A 20,445-nucleotide genomic window follows, 5' to 3' on the forward strand; every position below is an offset into this window, starting at 1 on the left:
ACCAGTTTCTTAAAAAGTGTAACAATTTTAATAACGGATAACTCTTTAGGGAGGATAGGTGGTACAGAAGTTTAGGGTATTGGCTCTTTTTGGCTTTGTAGACCTGAGCTAAAATTTTGCATGCATTAGTGGAAATTACTTTTTGGGTGTGCTAAGTGGAAGCTTTCACCCCTGACCATAGGAGATGTTTAGGTATATCACAAAGCTGTGGCAGAATTGGTCATGAGGCGAGCCCTGGAATAGTAGTGGGTGTTGCAAGACAGGTGCCTGGGCACACCTGCTCTCCCTAAGCTTGGCTGTTGTAGTTTTTAGCTTCTCATTTCGCGAAAACAAAATTTTCCTGTTCCTCCAACATCCCACAAAAAATTGAAGCTCTGGCTAAAGTACATCAGTGGCATAAGACATTTGAATGAAATCATACTAGTTTTGAAACAGAGCTGCGTGGAACATAACTCCACAGATCTGATTTACTAATTATGCTAGGGGTGTTTTAAGTATATGGTTTCAAAGTAAACCAGACACTTTGAGCATTTTCATACTAAGGGCAGGTGACCTGCCGCAGGTCCAAGTCAGGAAGTCTGGATCTGGAACAGTGTCTGCACTTTCCAGAATATGGCATATTCATACTCAGTGTTCTGCTTTAGCCCATTATGAGTTTGATCCTGCAGGTCTTTTATTCTGTGCGCAGCAAGGAGTGCAAAGTGGTGCTTCAGTGCAAGTGCAAGAGGAGGCTACCCATGGGCACAAGTAGGGGTAAGCATTAGGCAAAGTCCTCCATGGGGAATGGGCATAAGTCTAAAAACCTCTGCATGCCTCTTCTGTAGTATAAGGAGAGATGGAGTGTGAGTGGAGAACCAGTGTGTCTGAGAAATGGATTTAAATGCAATCCTCCGCATGCAAATTTGCGATTTTCAAGTGGTCTGTGGAAAAATAAGTTAGACTACAAAAACAGTCACGGTACCTCACTTTATTTTCATTTACTTCCTATTACTTATAGGAGGAGGATGAAGAAAAAAAGAATGAAAAACGGGGGTGGGAAGGGAGATCAGAGAGAATGTTCTTTTTCTTGGCTGGGTCCCCAGGAGGGGCCCCAAAAATGAAGCTGAGCAAAGGGTCCCACTAACTCTAAATCTGCCACTGTTGTTGCCCAGTCACTTAATTTTGTGAGATCCCTTTGTAACTCTTTGCAGTCGGCTTTGGACTTAACTATCTTGAGTAATTTGGTATCATCTCCAAACTTTTCCACCTCACTGTTTACCCTTTTTACAGATCATTTATGAATATGTTGAACAACACTGGTCCCAGTACAGATCCCTGGAGGACATCACTATTTACCTCTCTCCATTCGGAAAACTGCCCATTTATTCCTAGCCTTTGTTTCCTGTTTTTTAACCAGTTTATTGATTCGTGAGAGACCCTTCCTTCTTATCCCATGACTGCTTACTTTGCTTTTGGTGAGGGACCTTGTCAAAGGTTTTCATAAAGTCCAAGTACATGGTACTTTTGCAAGATACAAAGAAAGACTGTCCTATCTGAGCCACAAGAAAGAAAGTCATGTATTGATTCACTAATACCATTTCCTACTGCGTCTTGGTGTTCTTTGGAGGTCACCCCATCCAGATACTGACCAAGCCTGACCCAGCTTAGCTCAACTAAATGATGAAAACAACAGATGAAGACATAATACCTGTACATTGCTAAGTGCAAACTGATTGATTAACTGAAGCTGCTTTGATAACCATTTAATCATTTCTAGAAATGGCAGAGGAGCATAGCTAATAATACTAGAAATCACATTGTGTCTGATTTATAAACACCTGGGACAATCTAAACATATTTTCCAAATAAATGTTTTTTTAAATATATTAATCTTCTGGTTTTATAATTTATCCCTATGAATTCAATGTAACTATCACAGATTCATTTTTTAGCATAACTTCAACAGTTTTACAGAAAACACAGGAGAAATGGAAGGACATGTTGATTAAAAATAAAGTTTGGTAAAGTGCTTTCAGGAATTCCACAAGAAAGGTTTAACATGAAAATACTGTTGTGTAGAAAGTTAGCAAGAATCAACAATGAAATAGTATAGCTGCCATCTAAAAACACAAGCTTTTTGTTTAGAACTGGATGGTGAAATATAGAAGCTTAATGTGGATCACAATTTTTAAATCTTTCAACAACAAAATACAGAAGAGATTTAGTATATTTTCATTTCAGAGTACTTTATGTGCAATCTTAAGATAAATGAGGCAGTCTGATTGTGTTTGTACCTGTGCCAAATGTCATTTTTAGATATTACTGTTTTGTTTCATCAGCTAGATGAATTTACACAGAGACATTGATCGGATACCTACATTTGAAAATAGCGTTGTCAAATTAGTAGATAGTTTCTCTCCCATAATATTCTCTTTCTATGTGATGAAAGATTTAGATTCTGAATCACTTGCCTTTTGTTTATTAAATGTTGGATAGGCTCTTTTAATTTTTTATTTAGAATGAACATTCACTGACTCCATTAGTATTGTAGCCTTATAATAAACTAGCTGGCTGTGGATATTAATGAGTTTTCTTGGAAAAGTTTAAACAAAGCAATTTTCATTTTTAACCTCTATTTCCTTCATCCCAATATGACACTTTGCGCCAACCACCTACTCCACCTTCCACTTCCCCACTTCCTGCTACTGAGCTGAGAGAAAGAACTGCAAGTGACATTTAATATTTGCCATCCTTCCCCACAATAATTTGGGAAAGAAGAGAGTAGACATGTCCTTGTGTTTGCTTTTACATTGACTTCAATGGAGTTTCATCCATTTACACCAGTTGGGGATTTGGCCCTGACTTTCAAACACTAGTAAGGAATGTCTATCTCATTATAAAAAGTATTTTTCCCTGGAAATTGAGGAAAACCACATACTATTACTTTGTAAATATGTCAGATTACAATGCAAATTAAAAGGGTGGAGTACTTTCTAAGTAGCCACATGGTCTAGTCTCTCCTTGTGCTCAATCACCCTTTCCAGGAGCAAGTCAGGAACTTCTTTAGAGACCTGATATGGCAGTTCATAGTTCGAGGAAAGTAACACATGGAGTATAAAAAGCGGTTGCTGGAATTCATCAAAAGCAGCTTCCATAATCTGTTTCACTGTAAAAATGTTAGTGTTTAAATATGCCAAGTGAGTTTTAGAATTGATACCTGCAACAAATGCGAAGCACATGGAGTATTAAATTTGTTCCTTCTAACATCCGTAGTTTAGCTGTGGAGAATACATATAAATAGAAAATCCAGGCATCAACTGCCCAGGTTAAAGAGGCAGGGCCTTTTCCTGCATCACATAAAACAAATGGGCTTGGCTGCTTTCCCTTGCTCTGTTTTGTTTGTGAGGTTGGCCAGCCGTCAGAGAAGACCAGAAAGTAACGTGATCAGTCAGTGGTCATCTGCCCATGAAAAAATAAATTTTGTCTGAATGAAATGAGTAGAACAGGATATAAGGCAGATATATTACTGCGAGCCGTTCTATGGCCTGTGTCATGCAGAAGGTCAGACTAGATGATCATAATGGCCCCTCTGGCTTTAAAATCTATGAATATAGGAAAGTCAGGCAGAAGTACCAACCGCCCACTGAAAATCCACTGTGTAAGGATTTGTAAGCTATGGAGTTTAGATCTGGGTTTGAATTTCTGGCCGGGGTCAGTTATAGAGCATAGACCCAAGTTTCAGAGTTCGGCCCTGGGTCTGGATATAAACTTCCCAAAAGTTCCAGGGTGTTTGGACTGATGTCTCAATTCAGGGTGATCTTTGGTATTATTGAATGGTCAGGAGACTGAATCTTTTTCTGAAAAGTTATAATCAAAATTTTGATCTGCCATAAGGAGAGAAAAGTGATGGTGATATACATTCCTGTACCTTAGTTCACATGCAGCCTTTGGCTTATTTCAGCTGGCAGTTGCATCTCACTGGGGCAGGGATATACAGGAGGCGTATATCCCCCAAACAGCCTGATCCTGCAGGACCCTCAGTGTTTAAATTTTCTGTTGAAATCATTTGGCTTTTCATGGTCAGAAGGCTTCCACAATCAGGTTCTTTTGAGAAAAAAGGATTGATACTGATATGAGCAGAAATGTCAACAGACTCTTCTTCCCTGGCAGAGAGATCCTGGTCAGTGAATATGGACACAATTCATAAATGATCATGAGGAATGGAATTCTTTGGCACTCTCATCAAGATCAGTGTGTTATTCCTAGAGAGAAAGGGGCTCACATTTTTTCACATTTGGATGTGAGTATTTGGTACTCTACATTTGGGAAGTGAGAGCCATTACCATGTGGGAAGTCGACTCATAGGGAGTATTATTTTGCACACCTTGATATACTTTAACTTTCTACTGGGTAAATAAAGCTGCTTTCTTTGTCTGCCAATACCAGTGTGATATCAGATTAATGTAAAAGGGATATGTCTGCTTGGTAGAAAAGAAATTAAGAAAGAACAAACCTTACTGTAGGAAATAACTCCTATGAAGATGGCCAATGACGGGCTTATGATGCCCCACTTACATCCTACTGACGCCCTGTTTTGTGGTGGATAGGCCTTGTGCTGGCCCTCTGCACAAGGGTGAATTTTACTCCAAATGTATAAAATAAGCTGATTATTTGATGGAAGTATTTCAAAAAGTCTAGCCAATATTTACTCAGCTGATAACCCCTCCAGATACCAAGGGGGGGGGGCTTACCTATGTAAGGAAAAGGAGCATTATATTGGGAAGCCTTCCCCCAGCCTCTGTTCTCTGGCTCAAAATGTTCAATAACTTCCCAGCTAGAGACTGTATATTTCTTCTCCTTTGTATGTTTCATCATTTGTTAAATATGGGTCCTACTCAGCACTCTTCACTCCAGCATGAGTCCTGCTGACTTCATGCCCAAGTAGAAGTGCAGGACCAGGCCATATTTAGCAAATGATAATAGAAAGCCCAGAAAAATAGATATAAGAGGGGAAGTCCAAATTAACTGGCTGAGACGTTGTTGACTTCAATGGGAGTTTTGCTAGGAGTGAAGGCTTGCGCACTTGTAACTGTGTACCTTAGTCCTCAGTTTCAAGTTTCTCTGTGATTTTGACCTCCTTCTCCCCACTGTATTCTATGATAATTCACTCAAAACTCACGGAGGATAAATTGTCTTGAACACTATTTTTATATATTAGATGCAATCAGGTCTAAAAGTGTTCCCGGCTATTCTTTTTCTTCAGCTGACACCTATACTAAAGCCAATGAAAGGAAACTCCCAATTTTTATTTATATTTGAGCTCTGCCGTGTCTCTGTTACAAAACTGTGAAATTTAAATTGTCAAACCCACTGATTTTAGACTTCTGGGCATAATACCAGATAATATTGGCCAGCACCACTTATAAAGCTCAATCCTTCATGAACAAGCAACACGATTACTCATTGTTATGGCTAATTTGTAAGATTTGATGATATTGTTTTTTATTAAAATAGCACCATAGCTATGGCAGGTACACTGAAGACAAATGAAAGACATAGGATGAAATCCTAGCCCCACTGAAGTCAGTGGGAGTTTTGCCACTGATTTCAATGGGGCCAAAATGTCATTCATGGCCCTGTCCCAAAGAGTTTCTAGCCCCACTCCTGCAATATGATCCATGTGGGTGGACTCTTATGTTTGTGCAGAGTAATCAAAGGGATTCCACAGGGATCCGCCCACATGGATCAGATTGCAAGATGAGGGCCTAAAATTAGATATGATACGACAAATGTTAATCTGATATGGGGGTTTGGAGGAAGGGGAAGGCCATGGAAATCTACAGTAAGGTCATGTGGATCCTTTGATTTGTTATGCATGCACACAGGATGGTCCTGCTGGTTGTTATAGAAATCTATTTTATCTCCACTTTGTACACAAATGTAAACTTTTTAGAAGGAAATATTGAGAGTCGTCTACTTCATACAGATTTCATATAACTGTAAAATCTTTGCACATGCTTTTAACTTATATGTGCATAATCTATATTTTTTCAAAATTTCTCTCTTGAAGAATTGTGCTGGCTACATATTATTTCACAGACAAAAAACACACATCTGTGTGCTAGCATCTGGGTAAGATCTGACTGGTGCATGTTTGGCTGTGAATTTCAGATGTGGGCAAAAAACAAACAAAAAAAAATCCCGTTTGTTGGGGGCCATGTAAGGCAATAGATCAACACTTTACATTACATATTATTATTCAGCAACAGCAAATTGGCCATCATCACCACACAATGCACAAGAACTGGCTGTTTATTTGCCATATAGAGTGAAAAATGCCTGCTTCAGCAAACCCTTCATATACTGAGCTGACTATCCTAATATTGCCACTTCTCTGATGGCTTGAATGATGCTTCTTTCATGTCCAAAGTGACTGAGCAAGGGACATATATCAGGTCTTTATCTGTCAAAATAAGGAAATTAAAAAGAAGATGAATGGACCTGCTGGGGTAGAAGGTCACTTAATTCTGTCACTAGCTCAACACCACTGGACTCTTAAGAAAGAATCCCCTACAGAAGAGAAATAAACATGGTACAAAATCTTGCATTGTCCGGGGACTCTTAGATACTGTAAGAAAATGATCAGACATAAACTGAGAGGGAAATTTTCATTTTATTGTCCTCAAGAAATGGATTTGTTTAATAGTAGTTAATACTAATAATCAATTAATTAATATGACTTGTCTGCCTAAAATGCCTGCTTGGTATTGAAAGCAAAACTGTTTGTGCAACTGTTCAAGAACAGTTCATCCTTGTGAAAATATTACCCCTGTAATGCTGCCAAGATCAGTGTCTGTGTAGCTTATCTGCCACAAAATGTGCCAGCTGCTTAATTTAAAGATGCCTGAGGGAGGTTTTGACTTGAGTACTATCAAAAGAATTTTAAGTTTTACTTTCATAAGTTCCCCATGCTTGTTCTTTCATGCCAAATCCTCTGTTTCCCCCGTGTCCCATCTTCTCTGCTATCTTGGAACTAGTGTATCCTTCTCCAGCTCCAACTTGCCTCAGGTCTTGATCCAAAGCCCGTTAAATCAATGGGATTCTCTTCACTAACTTCAGTGGGCTTTGGGTCAGGCCTAGCTTCACAGCTAGGATTTTTGGCAGAAGAGAGTAGCTTCTGGAATCCCACCTCTTCCCTTTTATATTCCTCCACAATCACACTTAAAGGTGACTTGTGTGATTTTCCTTCCAGGTGAAGAAGACGGGACAAATTCCTTCTTGGGCCCATGACTGGTGGCCAGCCTGAAGTGGTAGCAAGGAAAAGGATGATAATGGACACTGATTGATTTTGTGTAAGAGTGAGGCTTTGCTCAACTTTCTTCATATAGTACTTTGCTGGGGTTTTAATTTGTCCATGAGCAGAGCCCTTAATCAGTGCTTCTATGGACTCCATTACTGTTATCTGAGTGCCTCACAATCTTTAAAGTATTTATCCTCACCAGGTAAGACTACTGAAATACTATAGTCCCCAATTTACAGATGGGGAACTGAAGCCCACACTGATAAGTGACTTGCCCAGGGTCACATAGGGAATGTGGAGTGGAGTGGGGAACTGAACCCAATCTCCCAAATCCCATTCTCTACACCATTATCTCTCTCCTCTCTTCTCAGTCCGCTTGGGCCAAATCCTAGCCCATGATTTGGCCTCTTCACAGCACCCTGAGATCTCTGGAGCATAGAGATGTTTTATAAAGTAAATTCACCCTCCTTCCCACCTTGAAGAAGCTTTGGCATAGCTGAGGATTTCATAGATTTTTAAGGCTAGAGGGATCATTATGATCCTCTGGGTCTCACTTCCTGCATAACACAAGATCACTGTCTATTTTTAATCTTAACTCCCTCTTTTAAGATTCTGCTGCTCAGATGTGTATATTTTCAACTTTTTAATGACTTCTTCCTGTCCACTCTTTCTGTCTGTCTTGGCCATGTAAATTCATGACTTCATCTCAGCTTCCGTTAGCTAAATGTCTCAAAGAAGCACTGCTCTAGGGCAAGAGAACCATCCTCAGACACAACTCTCTCTTCTTGACTCAGAACCCCCCCCCCCCCCATTTGTGTCTTCAGTCTAGAACTTTGGTATCATATTTGAACCTGAACTTTCTTCCCTCTCCTACCTCTCCTGCACATGTTGATGCACATACAATGCCACAGACTCCATGTAGGCCACTTGCTCAGCTCTGCCTTTGCCTCCACTTCCTCTCACCTTGAATATTGCAACTTTCTTCTTTATGATCTCTAAGTCCTTGTTCCCCATAATCCTTCAACACGTGTCGAATGCTGCTGCCTGCCTACCTCGTCCCACTTACATATAAATATGAACATGTTGACCTTATCTATAAACAACTGTATTAATTTCAGGATCCAGGTCAAAATTACCCTCTTGCTTTGTAAAATCCTTCATGGAATCCCTCTTACTCTTGCTCAGGGTCACAGCATCTATACTTCCCTTCCAGGAGTGAATAAAACTTCACATCTGAGTAATTACTCAGGATCAAGGTTTGCAGTCTGTTGTATTATTGTGCTATATGTTATTCTATAACTTCGCTCTTTGTTTGGGATCAGTTTGGAATAAAAAAAGAATCAATCTCAGTTTTTTCCCTAGAAACTCAAACTGAATGAAAGTTGATCGTTTCAAAGTTCACTATTTTTTTTAATCACAAACCTCTTTGAGATTAGATGGGAATGCACCCTTCAATTAACATAACTGTCAGGATAAATTAATCACCAGCCCCCCACCAAAGAAAAATGGGGGTTGTGGACCCACCCGGGAGTTTTGGACTGAGTGGGTGGAAGGGTTTTGCAGAGGGGTGTGTGTGTATTTGCATGTGTGTGTGTGTGTTCTGCCTTCAGACACACACATTACACTGCATTCACACATAGGGAGGGAGACAGGCAAAAAACGAGAAAACCAAGCAGCAGCCTGTAAGCACAGTATGACTCTGAAAAAAAGCTAGAGAGAGAGCTTATGGATCTGGTCCTGTCAAAAAAGGGACGAAGCTCTAAGCTAAGAAACTGCTCCTTTTGTTCTTGGTTCCTCCTGTGTATGGATATAATGAGGGGGCGTGGCCTCCCTCCCAGATGGATGAAGGGACAGCTGCAACTGCCCCCTGGTGGGCAGAGCCAGGACACCCATGCCATCCCCACCGGAAGCAGAGGGGTGGGACAGGAACCGGAAGTATAAAAGGCTGGCATTCCAGCTCAGTTGGAGAGGAGCCACCAGAGGAGAAGGACATCTCTCACCCGCTGCTGGAGCTGGGACCCGACAGCAACCACTGCAGCACACGAGATCAGGTGGGACTGCCAGAGCTGCTGGTCACTGGAGACACCGAGGAGTTGCTGGAGCTGCTGTTAGCTGTTTATCCCAGGGAGTCAGATGACAACCCCAGGACCCAGCTACTCCCCCTCAAACGGAAGTGTAAGAAGTAGCCCAGGGGAGGCGAATATAGTTTGGCTGTGTTGCTGACTGACAGCCGGCCACTGTGTTGCAGCCAGATTTCCCCACTGACCCAGTGGCAGACCACAGTCAGGTGTGCCTTCATCCCCCTACCCCTGCCACTCCACCCCTAGGTAGCAGTCTCCCCACCATAGACCAAGAGGCCTGCATTTGTCGGAGGTCCCCCAGAACCCTGACTTTGCTGCCGTGCCCTGTCTGAGAGCCTGGGCTTCTAGACTTTGCTGCCTTGTCCTGTTTGAGGGCCTGGCATGTAGACTCACTATTTCTCTGTCCTGACTACGGGCCAGAGCTTCCTGACTTTGCTGCCCTGCCCTGTATGAGGGCCTGGGCTAATAGACTTGTTACTGTGCTGTCCTAAATACTGGCCAGAGCCTCCTAACTGCTTCTTGCCCCACCCTGCCTGAGGGCCAGGGCTTATAGACATCTACCCTGATTGTAGGCTGGAGCCCTCTAACTGTTTGGTGTCCCACCCAGTCAGAGGACCCGGGCTCCTAAACTCGGTACTGTGTTACCCCCCCCCCCCCGAGTGGGGAGACCCCGATGCTAATTCCCCCCTGAACTGTGCTCTTCCGGAGGACTTGTAGCAAGTGAATGTGGCCTCCCTCCCAGAGGGACAGCCGCAACTGCCTTACAATGGAGAAGCAGGACTTTGAACGTGCCTTGTAAATAAACAAGATTACATCAAAGAAAATTTCTACCCCCAACTAGAACACCCCCGGGCCCTGAACTTTGACTATCCATTTAGGTCCAAAAGGGGCAACAATATGCTCCACGGCACTTCCTCTCAACTTCCAGAAGGGACCAGAAGTGGAAGAACTAAATACCATGAAACTTAATACTACTTCCCACTTCTCCAGTGCTGACAACCCAAGGCCTTAAAACATTTTACAAATAATGAATCCTCACAAAACCCCTTTGAGGTCAGTAAGTATTATCCTTATTTTACAGGTGGGAAAACTGAGGGCGTGGCTATATGACGAGTTAGTGTGCAGCAAGCTGGGGTGTTAATCTCCAACGCTACAGTGTGTCATGCAATAACTGTCCATGTGGAGCCTGCTGTTGGCCCAAAAAGTCCCTAGAACACTTTGACATACCGTGCACTGGGGAACTTCTAAATGCAGCAGCAGGAGCCACATGGACAGCTAGTGCATGCCACTTCGTAGTGCTGTAGAAGTTCCCCGGTGCACAGTAGGTCAAAGTGCACTAGGGACTTTTAGTGCACGGCAGCAGGGTCCACATGGATGGTTTGTGAGTGACACGCTGGAGCACTGCAGAGTTAGATTTACACCCCAACTTGCTGCTCACTAACTCATCATATAGACAAGCCCTTAGTCAAGGGAGATTAGTGACTTACCTAAAGTCACTCAGTTGTTAGCTTTTGGGAAAGCATGGGCGGTAGTTTGAGATTGTAGCATGAGCACGTTAGCTGGATTTTCTGCTAAAATAACCTGCGGCGAACTAATTAACAGTGTTCATATTTATATGGTTAATATATTAATATTTATATTTAATCTTTATGTTTTAATGTTATCAAACCACCGGGATGAATGGAGCAGTTCATTTCTCTCAGCTATTGATTCAGACTATTTGCAGTATCAGGAAGACAACACTGCATCAGATGCACTCTAAGGACCAATTCCTGCAAAGTGAAACCTGAGAGGTGAACTATTCACAGCCTTGTTACATCACGCCCGACAAGCCCTATTGAGAACAGGGCTACAGCCTGTGACTAAAAGAAAAAAAGGTGAAAGGTGAAAGTTACCTAGAATGTAGTTGTTATCTACCAAATGTGTATAAATTATATAGCTTTCCTAGGTATTAAACATCAATAAACCCTATGTAATAAACATCAAGACCTCAATTGTAGCTGATTCAAATAATATCAGCTTCAGAAAGATGTGGGGAAGAGGGTCAAATGAAGGAGGCAAACTCAACCTAAGAAAGAGGCAACTGAAGCAATTTGTGCTTATTCACAAAGGGAAAATATACAATATTGTCAAAAATTGCACAAACTGCAAATGTTGAAATAGAAAGTGGATCAGCTCTGAACTATTGCTTGCTTTCATGCATCTTTTCTCTAAATCTTAGTCAGATAATTGTAGTGCATAACAACTAAACTGTGTAAACATCCCCTTTCTTAAAGAAATCCATTTTCATGTTAAATCTAAAATCTTTCTCATCTTGAATAAGCAGAAGAATTTCTCTTATTCTAAGTTTTTCTCATCGAGTTATTTTATACATAGTATGAGGGAGGGGTTAATCATTGTGATTTAATCATTTTTGACCCCGATGGACAAATTGTAAAAAAGTGTTCAGAAAGAAGAAAAAGAGATGAAGGGTGAAACTAGACTTGATATGTAGTGTTCTTGTACATTGGGGAAGGGGTTTGTTTTGCATTTTAATTTGTATCAGTCCTATAGAATTTTAATGGCTTACATGTTTGTGGAAATACTAAACCCAGAATTCTGCATTAGAACTTATGAAGACTCAGTTTACAGTGAAATGAACTATTTCCACATGTCTGCAGTGTGTTTTAGGTCCTGACCCTACAAGTACTATGTGAGTAAACTCTTGCACAGAACTCATTGCAAGACTGGGACCTGAGATATCTTAGAACATGATGAACCTCCTCAGCTCTCACTTGGAATGGATGGGTAGTAGGATTGGCCTCCAAAAAGCCATCTTGCATCATTATAGCAAGGAAAGGTGATATCAGCTCTGCTATCCTTTATGTGAGGCTTATTGGATTATTATTTGTATTATTTTTCTTTGAACAAAAAGATGCTGCTTTTTCATAATAAAGTTAAATTTAAAGTCTCTGTAATGGTATTCATTGGTTTTTATGCTGTTATGACATTTAATTATTTTCTCTTGAAGAATATGGCAGAACAGGGAAGAAGGTTTGTTTTCACTATCGTGACACTCTAGGGTGACCAGATGTCCCAATTTTATAGGGACAGTCATGATTTTTGGATCTTTTTCTTATATAGGCTCCTATTACCCCCCACCCCCTGTCCTGATTTTTCACACTTGCTGTCTGGTCACCCCAACACTCACTGACATTCAGTGCAGGATCCTCATAGGCCCCAGTCTTTTAATGGGACTCACATAAATGGTCTCCATACTTACGCGTGCCTGGGCCCCACTGCAGGATTAGAGCTGGGTGAGTATTGCTTATTTATTTTGTACAGAGGAGCAGAAATTGCCACTGACTGCCACAGGAACAAGCTATAAGTTTCTCAGCTTCTTTCCCGCATCAGTCACCAGACTGAGACAAGGTAAGTATCCCCTGGAGATTCTGACGTGGGAGAGCTTGTGTGGCTCATCAGAAAGGTAAGTGGAATATGCAGCATAGCAAGGCATGTAGAAATAAATGGAGATATCCCATCTCCTAGAGCTGGAAGGGACCTTGAAAGGTCATGGAGTCCAGCCCCTTGCCTTCACTAGCAGGACCAAGTACTGTTTTTGCCCCAGATCCCCAAGTGGCCCCCTCAAGGATTGAACTCATAACCCTGCCTTTAGCAGGCCAATGCTCAAACCACTGAGCTATCCCTCCCCGCCACTGAGAAACAACAGGCAGAATGCACTGTACTTGCCTGCACACCGCTTGGGGCTGCCAATGTCAAAACAAGGTGGAACTCAAAATTGTTGTTGTTGTTGTTATTTATTATAGTATTGTATTTTATTATTATTTTGTATTATTATTATTTTATTTAAAGATGGCCACTTTGGTAATATTTCTTCCTTTTGAAGTGAATGAGGGGAATGAGTGTGCTCCTACCGATGTATTACTATTAGTAGTAGTATAAATATTTGATTTTTTTCAAAAACACAAATGGTAGCTAAGCACCTAACTCCCACTGGAGGAGGTAGGCACCTAGCTGCCTGCCATTTGGGTCTTGAAAATATCTCTCTCATTTTTGACATACACATACATGTCACTGTACAGATAAATAAAAATGGCTGGTCCCTGGTAATGCAAATAAAATGTGACCCATATTATTTGCTGTGCCCTATATAATAATATAAGCAGATTCTCTGGGTGCTTCTGCCCACCCACCTGTACGGTAATTTATTCACAGCATATGGTTTTCAGTTTTGATTTTCTTTGAAAATCAAACTATAACATGCTTTGTTTACAAAGGAGGAGCCTAAAAGTGGGGAGAGGGAGGAGGGGAGGGTGAATCCTGCTCAGACAGTGACGGGTCATTTCATAGAACCATGTTACTAAAAGCCAGACTTGCAGAAATAATCACAGCCCTTGGTAAGTAACCTGATCCAAACCCGGTAGGGATGTAAGCAAATGCGATTCCGTTGACTCCGGTGGAGTCAGACCGGATTTGAATAAGGCCCATATCTTCCATTTTACATCTTTGTCTCAATCTGCGCTCTCCTTTTTGCTCCTAGTATCACCTAAAGCAATATTCTAGCTATATCTCCTCTCCACATGTTGATGTTAGGAGAGGGGGGAAACAACCTATCTGTGAAATCCCGCTGCTGAGAAGGTGTTGTACAACAGTCCCTAGATAGGGTGCTTATTACTACAACGGTACCCAAACCGGCTCTGTTAGCCAGGTTATTAGGCATCATCTGCCTGCTGGCGAACACATGGTACTCCGCTCATTGTTTTCGTTCTGGATATATGGCATTTTCATCTGGGAAAGAAACGAGTAAATAGTGCAAACCACTGCTTGCGCTGCCCCTTCCTATTAAGGGGGTTCATAGCAGCAACTGACCTGCACTATCCCATTTTCACCGTGGAATAGCGAGCCCTCCTCGTCCTGACCTTCCCTGGTAAACACAATTCAAACCAGCTACCCAGACCACTTGCATGCACATTATAATATGCTCCCCCCGGTCGACAATGCAAGGAATTTGAAATATAACGAGCAAGACTTTAAAAACCGTAAGCTGCCAGGGGTTTCTATTCCTAAAGTACTCTAAAGTGAAACCCCCAAACGACATGAGCCAGAGATGTGGATGTTAAGAAAAAAAAAAGCCCTGAATCAGTAAGCACAGTCAACAATCTTCCTGCTTTCCTCGTCATCTTGGAATAATCAATGGAATTAACTGAGGTCGCGGAAACAGGCTTATGGGTTAGTTGTGGGAGGCTGTGAAAATAGGGGGCAGCCATTAAAAGAAACCTGATAGCTATTCATCAACCTGGGGGGAAAAAAGCAAGAGTCTTTGCTCGGGCTCTTACCAACCTTGTCTAGCTCTGATCAAGAAGATCTCTGGAAACAAGAAGTTTACAAATATTGTCAAATGATCCTTGTAGCTGCTTCAGGTTGTCAGTCCTGGAGAAGCCCACCAGAACCTTAGATCCCAGGCTTTGCTTTCCTGGCGGGTTACTGCCAAGCCCCCGAGGCAGAAAGCGGACTCTCCTCATTTTAACCATATGTGCTTTTTGTTGTTGTTGTTGTTGTTGTCTTCTCTGTAACACTGTAAACTGCTGAGAGAGAGGCTCCTTCTGCCGTTTATAACCTTAGGAATTTGGTACCGTGCTAATGATGCATGTTTCCTAGAGTGAGCGCCTGCCTTGAACCACGGCAGTAGTTTGATGATACACAGTAAGTAGTTGTTGGTCTACAGGGGTGTTGTTTTACTTTAGTTCGAGTGCTCTCAGCAAAAGGTGCAGCAGCACAGGGTTTGACTAACCATCGCCTTTCTAGTTTGTGCCGACCAGCCCAGCTCGCGTAAATTGTGTGGCTTTTCACTTTTACTCTGGCAAATAGAGCTAAAATAACAACACATGAACTCCGCGTGTTCAAATGTATCCCTCTCCTCCCGAGATTGTAAAGGGGCTAATGAAAAGCTAATCAAGAATGACCACATTAACCTGGGGCGGTTGGGTTTCACGGGGAGCACTAGAGGTTACTCTGGCTTGTGTTCAGAACAGCAAGCCCGAACTTCAGGAGTCTCATTTCATAGGGGAAGGCGGGGAGAGGAGACACTGCAGCATCAGTTCAGTGAGGCCAGCTTAGCTGGTCTCGTTGTATCAGGCCCCACTCTTCACTAATGCATTGTGTTCAGTCATCATAGTCATCCCATCCTGCTGTTAGACAGTTGTGCGCTGGAAAGGATCAGCTGAGCTCCTGCACCAGAAACATACATTCCTTGGGCTAAGGCTCCCCGCAAAAACTAACAATAAAACAATGATAATAATGTACAACGGCCATTCGCTTAAATTGGGAAAACGCCGCTCATGGATTCATCCTTCCGCGGACCTCCCTCCACCAAGCCCCCCAAAAAGAATCCAGTTTCACATCCCCCCTCTGCTCAGTTCAACAGCCTTTTCTTCTTTCAAGCGACGTTTGTTAGCATAATCGAGTTACCCGCTACATATCTAAAATCCTTGTCCCCTTAAGGAACAGAACACTGAAGCGTAGCAAAAGCTTTGAATTCTTCCTGTACGAAAATAAATAAAAAACTAAACGAAACAACAACCTATTGTGTTTGCTTTTATTTAGTTGCTGGCAATGGTCCTCTGACATGTTTTGATTTTCCAGTGGGGTCAGGGTCTCAGCTGTCCCACTACGTGCAACCTATAATGGCACAGACCTGCGCGGGGAAAAAAAAGTTCGAAGGTGCATTCCGCCCAGTCCTAACCCCCCCCTTGAAGTTGACGGGCAGTTTTGCCACAGAAAGGACTGCAGGACCGGGCCCTGATAATCTGAGAAGTGTTCAGAGCGGCTCCTAGCCCGTTGGTTTAGGGACAGAGCAGAAATAAAGCAAATACATTTACCTAGGTTTCGAAGGAGACAACGTAAGCCCAAAATTCTGGCCGAGCTCGTTCGGTTTCATAAGAAAGAAACCAAGGGTCGGACGGTAAATATTTCAGGCAATATCTTCTTATCCATTTCTAGCACGTCTCTCCCTTTGAGTATAAGGGGAATTATACTTAACAATTTACGGCACCGTGTGGCCCTGTCAAAGGAATTGTTCCTTTAAAAACCTGATCAGAATACCCTGAACGGAAATTATTTGGATATGTTTTCTTCCTCCTTGTACTTGTAAGTTACACGCTATACCTGTGGCTTTTTGCCTACACGTTCATCTAGTCAGAATATTATTAGTTTTAAAAGTTCCCAAGAGAGTTTCTTTCTATCCATACATACAAAAAAAAAGGTTATTGGGAAATATAATTAATGATATATATTATTTTCTTCACGTCTTCCTAAAAGTTTGTAAACATCCAATAAGAGAATTCTATAGTGATATCTCTATCTGTAAATCTACCTACATCTATCTATGTCTAACTATATCTATCTAGCTGCATCTATATTATATGTAGTCATATATTATTTATCTACATATGATGATATATTATAGTAAACTATTTACCATAGAATAGATACATTGTATATAATAGATATAGATAATAGACGTAGAGACATATATACAGTATAAATATTTGCAGAAAAATGTATTATTGCTCGATATAGGAGATAAAGTGAATAAGTTAATGTCTTCAGAGAAAATATCAGAGGCCTGCAACTTCAAAGAAATATTAGCTTCTAAAGTGAGTGATGTAGGCATCACCGAGAAGAAAAGCTGGCATTGAAATAGCTGCAGTATTTGTAGCTCATTTTATTTTATTGCAATCATTTTATTAACACAGATCAGCTCATGTAAAATAAATGTATTATATAAAGTGACGTAATCGGGATCTTAAAGGCAGACTAGATCGGGGACGGATTATAAAAGCAGCATATTGATAATACAGATCGTTCTACTTCATCCAGCATATCTACATTTCATAGTGACCTGTTTACACTCTGATGGTCTAATAGAATATTTTGTAATTAACAATTGTTATGCACAATTTTTTATCCTTTCTGAAAAGAACTTTTGCTAATTACACATCCAAATGTCTGGTTGGAATGAAAATGTGAGGATCTCCAAGCTACTGAGAGCGATTCAAGGAAAGAGATTTGAAATAGATCCTAACTTTTGCTACAAGCATACAACCCTTAACGGCCATGTAATATTTTCCCACTCTTGGTTGCCCATGTTGCTTTAAAATATATTTTAATGAAAGAGCTCATTTGAGAATACAAAGAGGGTTATTCTGCTCATTTGAGTCTCGCAAATCATTGGGGTTTTAATTGCCTGATGGTATGGTTTTTGGTATTCTCTTTCTGCTGATTTCTTCCAACATATATGAAGATTTCTGAAAACCAAACACGGTTGTGCACATTTTAAATATACGTGCCACTAATTTGCAATTGCGTTTAAATGCAAGCTGATTCATACTACTTAATAGAATTGCGTTAAGTTTCCACGGCTATTGGGAAATGAAATCGCATTACATCCAAACGGCAGTCTGCTTAATGTAAAGTGAAAGTGCTTATGGAGGGCCCTGCGTGTAGTCTCTGTACTCACATTGTAGGGTGCTAAAGAAGAGACTTTCTTAGATCTAAGTCCATACAACAGGTTTTGACATCTCCCTTCCGGCTAGGGTGAACAGCTGCTCTCTGCTCCCCATTCAAATTCAGCTGCTGTGGTTATAAGATTCAAGCAGAGGAAAGCAAAGTCAGGTATATCCTCATAAATTTGCAACAACAGCAATGGGAGGAGGAAAGACCTCTCTAGTTCTTTTATCTTTTCCCACAGTTTTAATTGAGGAGAAGGGACTAAATAATACCATGTTCTTTCATTTAAAATGCTCTCGCACTCTGTGTGTGTAAGGGGGGCGGAGGAGAATGTGTGTTTCAGTCATAGTTCCTGTTCTGTTTTGAATAACTTTTGGAAACGGATCCTACTATCTCATGATTTTACGATACAGCCTGTATTACAAGCTACACGGACATTTAGACTGAGTATGAAACCTTAACCTCTGAATTCTTTTGTTTGCCAACAAACACAATTTGAATCCTGCAAAAATTGCCATCGTATTAATCTCAGGCTGTGGAGCGCTCAAACTTAACAACAACAACAACAACAAAAAAGTATGCGAAATGGTTCTTTTAAAAGCCCGTTGTCTTGTTTTAAACGGAATTGATCTATTTCACCCTCTAGATGAACCCTATATTTTGCATTCACGTTCTGTGATTTAGCAAAATTCGAGACATTTGCTGTGGATTCCCGATTTATAACCCGCCTGAAAATATTGCACAGGTAAAAACAGATGGAGTTTCCAACTCCTGTTCACACGAATAATAGAAATAAAGGAGCAGGGGACGCAGAAAAGAGAGCGATGAACAAGGATCTAAAGCAGGAGCAGCAGGTTTCCTTCCTGACAGGGGATGATGTTAAAATGAGTGAAGATCCTATGCTCTCTCCACTTCACGTCTTCTTTCCGCGTTCGCTCTGCAAAAAAACCAGGCGGCTGTGTGGCGTACACCCCGGGCTCGCAGCGTGAGCCGATCCACTCCAGGGCACAGCAGGAGTTTGGCTGCAAAGGGTAGGACCCACTCTGCACGGAGCTGGTGGTCTTTGTCCGTCCCCTGGGCGGCTCGGGGGCAGGTTCGGAGCCGGACCCTGCTGCCGCCCCTTCCCCTAGCGTTAGTTAGCTCGGCCTTTCGGCGCCGCCGCCGGCGAGCTGCTTGTGGATGACCCGCCAGCATCGCTTTCCCAGGTCCACCACGTCAGTTTCACTGAAGGGGAATACACCAATCCTGGCAGGCCTAAAACCGGCTCCAGGCTGGCCTGCCTGCCTGCCTCCCGGCCGCCACCACTGCTCCTGCTCCTCGGCTCATCCCGACCTGCCAGCCTCACTCCACTTCCGGGGGCCCCTCAACTCGGAGGGGTTGGACTGAGAGATGGGGTGAGGATTGGGGGGTCCCTGGGTCTCTCCTCGCTCGTCACCTAAATCACCGAGGCAAGGGATGGGGTGGGGGCAACCCGCGTTAACCATTTATCGCTGAGGGAGCCCACAACTGCGGAGCCCTCTGGTGTTCTCACAGGCTGGGGTTAGAGGTGGCGTGGAAGGCGCTTTCCCCAACGGCCTAAAAGGGAGAACAGATGAATTGCCTTGAAAAGTGCCCGCTTTTGGTGCAATAAAGTATTGTGAGTAATAATACCCTAGGGAGATTACTCCAGCTGGAACTGAGCTGGGCGAGACAGGGAATTTTCTGCACCTTAAAAAGTGGCTTAGTTGTCAACCGCTAAAAGGATACAGAAATGTGTGTGAGCACCTGAAAGTATATAACCTACATTTATTCATGTATCTGACCAAGTTATTCTTCTACAGTGGATAGTTTACATCTAGTCCCTAGTTCATCTATCCAATCTCCCTATCTGTTCCCCTCAGATAGACAGATGTGCACAAATATGTGAAGACTAAATCCATGCCCCGAAGAGTCTGCAAATTAAGACTTCCAAGGGAAATGAAGATCTGCTTTAGAAAGTATTTTCTACCCTTAACTTTAGCACTTCTTGTGGCTACATAACATAGCCCTAGATGTATAAACATTCCCCTCTTTTAAAGTAGAAATATATACACCGAATGAAATGTATTGCTGCTATTAAGTTATCGCAAGCTGGAACTTCAATTTAAAAGTTGTTGATAGTTGACTTTGAAATATATGGTAATTCAGAGTCAAATACAATAATTGCCTCGCTCCAGCCGCCCGGGGCTAAGTCTAGTTAGTGTGTAAATGGGATCATGGATCAAAAAAACTGGGTCTATGTTGTACATATGGGACCTTTAATATTTATAAAACTACCCACTTTAAAAAAAATACCCCCAAATCTTACTGATAAGGAAACTCCTTGTGGCAGTTGAAACCCAGCGAGAACTCAATTTCCTCCCGATCCCAAACAATGGATTAATTTTGCCTCCAATGTTTTACCCAATGTGATCTGTAAGAGGCTTTCGCAGGAGTTTGATTGCAAGGAGGGTTCAAAGACAGAAGTGCTGGGGGACGTGTTGGTGCTGCAGCGCCCCCGAGGTGAGCGTCTGTGACCAGAACGCTTTCTCTGGCGGGCCCTCCCTCCTTCCTTCCCCC

This window comes from Trachemys scripta, chromosome 3 (genome assembly GCF_013100865.1).
Source record: "Trachemys scripta elegans isolate TJP31775 chromosome 3, CAS_Tse_1.0, whole genome shotgun sequence".
In the NCBI taxonomy this organism is placed as follows: Eukaryota; Metazoa; Chordata; order Testudines; family Emydidae; genus Trachemys; species Trachemys scripta.